Source organism: Bubalus bubalis, chromosome 16 (genome assembly GCF_019923935.1).
Source record: "Bubalus bubalis isolate 160015118507 breed Murrah chromosome 16, NDDB_SH_1, whole genome shotgun sequence".
NCBI classification, from domain to species: domain Eukaryota; kingdom Metazoa; phylum Chordata; class Mammalia; order Artiodactyla; family Bovidae; genus Bubalus; species Bubalus bubalis.
Window position 1 is genome coordinate 27,040,939 of NC_059172.1, and position 8,201 is coordinate 27,049,139.

The 8,201-nt window shown below is 39.3% G+C and overlaps 1 long non-coding RNA gene across 1 annotated transcript; it reads left to right on the forward strand.

The window, feature by feature from the left end:
* The first annotated feature begins 1,774 nt into the window (after positions 1–1,774).
* Positions 1,775–6,200, forward strand: LOC123329598. Its single transcript, XR_006545152.2, has 3 exons — positions 1,775–3,236; positions 5,127–5,197; positions 5,591–6,200. It is a non-coding gene; the product is annotated as an uncharacterized LOC123329598 (long non-coding RNA).
* The last annotated feature ends 2,001 nt before the right edge of the window (positions 6,201–8,201 follow it).

Here is an 8,201-nt window from a genome sequence, read left to right on the forward strand (position 1 = left end):
TGGTTTCTAATGTTGTGACTGAGAGTAGAACTTCTGGGAGTCTGCCTTGGTTTGTATCTCAACTGCACCAATTATTAGCTCTCTTGTATGTGTTAGTTACCAAGTCATGTCTGACTCATATGTGAATCCATGGACTGCAGCCTGCTAGGCTCCTCTGTCCATAGAATTCTCCAGGCAAGAATACTTGAGTGGGTTGCCATTTCCTTCTCCAGGGGATCTTCCCAACCCAGGGATCGAACCCCAGTCTCCTGCATTGTAAGCAGAGTCTTTACCATCTGAGCTACTAGGGAAGCCACCATTATCTTAGGAAATTTTTACCTCTTTGCACTCTCATTTCCTTTTTCATAAAGTGGGATTACTAACAACATCCACCTAACCCCGAGTGACTATGAAAATCAAGTGAAATTATACATACACAGAGGTCAGAATTGTGCCAGGCACACAGTAAATACCCAATAAATGTCAGAGATCCCTATTATTGTGTGGAACCTTAAGACATTTTAGCTTTGCCTCTGTCGTTAACTAGCCTCATGCTCGCTGTGCCTCAGTTTCCTCATCTGTGAGATAAAATTCTTATTGCTTCACCATTCAAAATAGATTGAGCTTATTTATATGCTTGCAATGGAGACACTTATTCATTTGATAATTTATTCTTTGTTGAATGAATCTTTATTGAGTGTCAGCTGTGCAGGGCACCCTGTGAGCAAGACAGAGGAGTCCCCTCTTTTCAAGGAGTTTATAGTCTGTGAAAGAAAGAAAGAAAAGAAAGTGAAGTTGCTTGGTCGTGTCTGACTCTTTGCGACCTCATGGACTGTAACCTACCAGGTTCCTCAGTCCATGGAATTTTCCAGGCAAGAGTACTGGAGTGTGTTGCCATTTCTTTCTCTAGGGGATCTTCCCGACCCAGGGATCAAACCTGGGTCTCCCACATTGCAGGCAGATGCTTTATGGTCTGAGCCACCAGGGAAGCCCCCTGTGAGGGAGATAGAAAACCATACAAACCGCTAGAGTAAAGGATGAGAAAGTTATGAGAGTGGAGTATGGGGTGCTGTGGAGACACACAGCAGGGGTACTCACATAGTCTAAGGGTAGTGGTAGGCAGGTTAAGGAAGACTTCTTGGAAGTGATAATTAAGCCAAAATTCAGAGGATGGGTAAGAGTAATCGGGCAAAGAAAGAAAAAAATGTTCTAGAAAGAAAGTAAGAGAATCAAGAAAAAGCAAGAGAATCAAGTGGTTCTACCGTATTTCATCTACTTTGAGACACCACTCATTTTTAAGATGTGCCCTTATTTTACATCTTAAAAATGAATTGGGTCTCAAACTAGATGAAATACAGTAGACCTTAAGAAGGGAAAAACACTGCCAGTCGAACTTCGACATAAAGTTTTAGCACTATGGTTTTAATGCTGTTTGAAAGAACATATAAAAATGTTATTATACAGTGCTCTATCAAATATAACCAAATAAAAATATATGTGAAATATTTTGTTTTCAGTATTCTTGAAACTTACTGTTAGAGTTAGATTTTCCTGAAAGTCGTTTTGATTCAGAGGCATGGATGTCAAACTTTTCCAGTATGATCAAGAGCCATGGGCTTCCCTTGTGGCTCAGCTGGTAAAGAATCTGTCTGCAATGCGGGAGACCTGGGTTGGGAAGATCTCCTGGAGAAGGGAAAGGCTACCCACTCCAAGATTCTGGCCTGGAGAATTCCACGGACTGTATAGTCCCTGGGGTCACAAAGAGTCAGACACGACTGAGTGACTTTCACTTTCAAGAGCCTTGGTGATACAGTGTTTCGTAAAAGAATTCATGGCTGAGCTGAAAGCCATTCGAACTGGGCTCTTCAGCTGGATTTGTGAGTCCGTGGGATTAGCCGTCTTTTGCTTCCTACTTGGGAAATGTTGCTGAGCGCCTCTGATTCATCCCCTCTCACAGCATTTGGTGCCTAGAGGTTAAAAGGGTGGCCTACAGTTGTTTCTGGGATTTTCTTCCAAACTAACACCCATTCTGACAGTTTTGAAACTGCGGTTTTTCAAGTTTGTGCATGCAAGGCCAAAGCAATTAGTTAACAACTGTTGTCTGTTCTAGAATGATTATCAAATGCAATCCAATCTCAGAGGGCGGGTGTTACGATGTGGAAAAAAAAAATGCATCTGTGAGCTGAGGAGGATCTCCTTGGAGAAATCCTGTGACAAGCAGAAATGGCCTGGCTCTAGTTCACTGCCGTACTCAGTCACTGGCTAAAAGCTGCCTGGGGAGGGTGTGGCCCTGGCATGAATTGCTATCACAAATGCCCAAAGTGCAGCTGCTGGAATCTACTGGCTAACTGTACTACTACGTGAAGTTTTTCTTTTTCAAGGATGATCTTAGCAATCCTCCATGGCTGCCATACCCCATAAAGTATACGGAACAGTTACTACCAGCCCTATTTTAAACAGGTTTCATATAATTAAAGATGTTCAGTGTGACAGTGGAAAATTCCCAGCTTTCATGTGTCTTGCTAAGTGGATTTTTAAAATGTTTTTCAAAATCCTGTTGTGATAGATGGTCTTCAAAGACAACCACCGTCTATTTCTTTTATGGCTGTAGGTCAGTTGGCACCTCGTGTCCAGTGCCTCCCCTTGCATCTGGGTGGGACTTACGCCCTGCTTTGACCAATAGAATGCAGTGATGTAATGCTTGGCAGGATTTAAGAGGACAGGTAACTTCTCTCTTTCCTCTTAGAAGCCAGGTATCAGGTGAGTAGTTTGACCCTAATCTCTATCCAATTATGAGAAAACTGGTCTACAAAATAGCTGACTAGTACTTGTCAGAAGTGTGCCAAGATCGTGAAAGACAAAGCTTATAAACTGTTACACACTGGAAGAGACTAAGGGAAAATTACAGCTAAACATAATGTGGGATCTTGGCTAGGATCTTTGGGTAGAAAAAAATTGTTAGTAGATCAACTGGTGAAGTTTAATTTAAGTGTCTGCAGTTTAGTCAATAAGCATTATACCAAATTAGTTAACTGTGGTCATGTATTCAGGTTGTATAGGAAGTTAACATTAGGGAAACTTGGGTGACGGGTGTGTAGGAACTCTCTCTACTATTTTTATAACACTAAGTGTCAGGATGATCTGTGATGTATCAGTAGATAACCTGGAACACCAGAAGAGAGGCAGCAACTCAGATCACACAGCAGGGTTCCTTTTGAGTTGGGGCTCTTGGAAAAAAAGTACTGATCTCAAGATTGGTAAGTTGGTGGCTTTTCTGTAATGTTATCTTAGGGGCCCAAATGATCTTTGGTTTTCAGACCTCTTTACTCATCTATTCTGAAGTTGAAATTCCTATTCTTCGGGTGATCCACTAATTTAAGGCAAGTATCATGAAAGTCATCTCGTGTGACAGAAATTCTTGGAGATTCATCACAAAAGAAAAATGTTTCATCAAATGTTTGGAAAATAATTGCATAGCTTACTACTTCTTGAAGATTGTCTATGAATATTGGTATATGAAAGGCTCTGAGAAATTCTGCAATAAGCTATGTAACTATTTAGCTTAGCATTTATTCTCCAAATGTATCTAACCACATAACCCTAAGTGCATATATACAAATGCTTTCCTACGGAAGACATTTTAGGGCATGCCAGATGAGAGCACTGTGGACTGCAAAGGATTTCAAACAGCCAAAATGAATCCCCCTTTCCTAGAAGGGATAAAAAGAAGGCTGAATGTTAAGATTACTCTAAGAAAGTTCTCTCACAGTAGGAAATAGTTCAAATTTATTAACCTCTAAATATCCTTTCCCACTTCAAAAGTTCAAAAGTCTATCAGTGAGTGGAGTGTTATATATTAATGAAGATTCTTAGTAATAAATAAATAAATAACAGAATTCACTTCAGGAATGGGTTTTGTTATAGGACATTAACAGGTTTATTACATGTAAATGAAGGCCAGGAAATTTATTTTGATTTTACACAACTGGAAGAACACAGCACGGAGAAACTTCTAGCTGCAATATGAAGTCATCTAGAAGAAATACCATTACTAATGATGTCTGGCTCTTAATCACCTCTAGTGCCAGAACTTTAGTTATAGCTACCCAGAAGGACCAAGTGCTTCAGATCTGATCTCATGGAGTGTGATCATTACATCATATTCCTCTATCTCGTGTCACTTTTGCTTTCCAAGGATTGAGTGGATGTTTTGGGTTGACAAAAAAGTTAGTTCTAGTTTTCCCATAAGCTCTTAGGGTAAAACCTGAATGAAGTTTTTGGCCAACCCAATATTTCTTCATTGACTAAAAGTCATATGAGTACCCGAGCTGCAAAGAGTTCTGGGAAATGTAGTTCTTTCCACTTTTGCAATGATTGTGTAGGGAGGCACTTGGGAAAGGCTTTTGAACAGGTGTTGGGTAAACCAAATTGCAGCATTGATGCTGGTGCTAGATTTACTCATTCTTCATTTGATACAAGCAAACATGAGATGACTTTCATACCATTATTGTCATTATTTTCCATTTCTATGAAGGCCATAAAACTGTTATTAAATTCACAGATATAGAGAACACTCTTGTGGCTGTCAAGGAAGAGGCAGGCAGGAGAGGGAAGGAGTAGGAGTTTGGGGTTAGCAGATGCAAACTATTATATACAGGATGGGCAAACAAGGTCCTACCATATAGCACAGGGAACTGTACAGGATATTATTCAATAACCTGTGATAAACCATAATGGAAAACAATATGAAAAAATATATAAATATATATGTATAGCTGAATCACTGCTGTACAGCAGAAATTAACACACTATTTTAAATCAACTATACTTCAATAAAATTTAAAAAAACTATTGCTAAAACACTAAACATGGAAACAATAATAAAATCTAGAGCTGTAAAGATGACAATTATTGCCATAAAACTAAAATAACAGTACTAAAATAATACATATAATACAGTATTAATAACAAGCCAAGTATTATAGTTGTACTAAAATTCAAACTATGGTAATAAAACTCAATACTAATAAAATTTATTACTAGAATAAAATAAAATTCAGTATTGTAATGGCAATAAAACAATATTTTTAATAGACTAAATAATATGGGTTAAATCTCAGTATTTGAGCTTTGTTTTTTGTTCCTAGTGATTAAGAACTTGGATTCTGGAAACAGAGTATCTGGCTCGACACTGACTCTCTGACATTAGGTTAGTTAGGTAAGCAATTAATGTCTCAGTTTCTTCTTATGAATTGGACATAATGAGAATGAAATGAGAAAAAGCAGGAAAGTATCCTGCCCATAGTAAGCACGGTTATAGTCAGGGAACATGCAAATGAAACTCATTCTCTTCTTCTCCAGGTTCAGGAAATCTACCTCTCTAATCTGACTTTCTATGACAGATTCTCTGGTGTCTCCCAGTTAGCTATTTCATGCTCATACCCACCACCACCTAGGCATGTTATAGGGAAGAACTTTTTGTATTCTTTTACAAGTTAATCACTAAAAGGATGTTGCCTATAAACTTAATTTATGAATAATGGCCCATCTTTGGAAACCGTGCTTCCCAGGTAATGAGCATTAAGCTAAAGTACATTTGTTTACCTCACAGCAAACATCCTGACCAGTCCCATCTGTGAATGACTACAGGGAGGAAGAAATTAACACATCCCCTCTAGGGAGCTGATGGGAACCAGGAGATGTTCGACTACTCCCTTCTCTTTTAGTATAAAAGAAACCTAAATTCTAACTCAGGCAAGCTGGTTCTTTGTGGGGATGAGCCCATCATCTTGGCTTGCTGACTTTTCCAAATAAAGTCGTTATTCCTTGCCCCAAACTTGTCTCTTGATTATTGGCCTGTCCTGTGGTGACCCAGTAACAGGAGGATGTATCATCCACTGCCTAATTGTGGTTTGACCCCTTCTTACAAACATGGAGTTTGGGGTCTGCATTTTGTCATAGAAGCACAAGGTCCTTTCTGGGGCTTTCCCTCAACTAGCTTTCCCTCAAGCTCAGGGGTCTGCTGATATCTTTCACTACCCTTTCTGGGTTGTGGTTTTACAAAGAGGAAGTCTTTGGAGCTAGTCTTGGTTGAATTCAAATACTATCCTCATCTCTTTTTAGCTGTGTGATCTTAGGCAAGTTATTTTATCTCTCTGAACCTTGGGTTCACATGTGAAATGGTGTTAATATTAAGAGGGAGAGGGTGGGAAGATTTGGGAGAATGGCATTGAAACATGTAAAATATCATGTATGAAACGAGTTGCCAGTCCAGGTTCGATGCACGATACTGGATGCTTGGGGCTGGTGCACTGGGACGACCCAGAGGGATGGAATGGGGAGGGAGGAGGGAGGGGGGGTTCGGGATGGGGAACACATGTATACCTGTGGTGGATTCATTTTGATATTTGGCAAAACTAATACAGTTATGTAAAGTCTAAAAATAAAATAAAATAAAAAAAACCAAAACTTTCCTAAAAAGGTTGTTATGAGAAACAATAAAGGATTCTGGATGATATCTGGCCCAGTTCTTAGCACAAAACAGGTACTTGGTAGCCAGTATTCCACGCCTTTCCACTGCCTGCTCTCTGCTCTGCCCCAGGGAGCCAGTATTTTGTTTTAATACATAACAGACGTGGTGGTAGGGGCTGGAGGCTGGACCTTGACTTTGCTTTGACCCAGAAGACCTCCGGATGCTGTGATTGTCGTTTTAGTTCCAGAGAAATGAAAATTCAGCTTGTTCCATTGTGTTTCCCCTCTTAAAAGCAGAACTCAGCTAAAATTCTGGGAACACAGCGTTCAGGTTAACCAGGTTCTGCTTGAGAAGTTTTCCTATGTCTCTCCATTGAGTGAGTTTTCTGGTTCTTTTGCTTCCGCAGATATTTGACTGTCTTTTTACTTAACAGGTTAATAACAACATTTTCCTCAGAGACTTAAGAGACTTCATACAACTTCTGAGGCTCTACATTGCATTTTAGTAAAACTGTATCATTTTCATACAATATCAGTGTAATTATTATCACAGTGTTGGTATTTACTATTTTGGTTGTATGGCAGAGATCTTGAGAATTTGCATTTTGGTGTTAGGTTTAAATCTTAGGCTGACATTGAGAAAATTATACCAGAGCCTTTTGGTGAGACTTGAAAGGGTACACTAACGCCCCTGGCTCTTCAGTGGCTGGACAGGCCTGAGGTGCCAGTGCCCCACTGGCATCTTATGGCTGCCAGGACCTACAATGTGCTGCACTCATTGTATCCTTTGTGATTTGTGCATTGATGTGACAAACCTTGGGTTCCTCATCTGTTAAATGGTAACAATAATATCTACCCCAATAGGGTGCTCTAAGGATTAAGGTGATCCATATTTGCACAGTGTTTAAGGACAGGACCTGCCACATAGTAATATATGTAAGCAATTACTGTTATTAAAATTTTTGATGTAACTGTAATCTGTATGATTACATACAGACATACATAAAGATGTATACACATGGATACACTGAGCAGTGGCTTCCCAAGGGGCACAGTCAGTAAAGAATCTGCCTCTCAAATCAGAAGACACAAGAGACACCAGTTTGTTCCCTGTGTCATTAAGATCCCCTGGAGGAGGAAATGGCAACCCACTCTAGTTTTCTTGCCAGGAAAATACCAAGGACAGAGGAGCCTAGCAGGCTACAGCCCATGGGGTCACAGAGTCAGACATGACTGAGCATGCACGCATGAGAAACACAAATTTATGTGAGGGGGATTCATGAACATGTTTTGTACTTTGGGTCATAATCTAATACTATGTTATTCTGCTGAAATTGTCCTAGCTTTGGCCATTAGAAGCTCTTTCAGTTTGACTCCTATTTTTTTTTTTAATATTTTAAATGGAAGTATTTTAATGTACAATGTTGTGTTAGTTGCAAGTGTATAGTAGAGTGATTCCGTTACACACACACACACACGTGTATATATATATATATATATATATATATATATATATATACTTTTTCAGATTCTTTTCCCTTATAGGTTATTATAACATATTGAGTATAGTTCCCTGTGCTATACAGTAGATCTTTGCTGAACACATCTGATAGCAGTGTGTATGGTAGTGTGTATCTGATAATCCCAAACTTCTAAATTTTGACATGCCTCTTTCCCCCACCACCCTTTGTTGTTGTTGTTGTTTGTTTTGTTTTTATTTTGAGCTCTTGTTTATTATCTGGCACTGCATG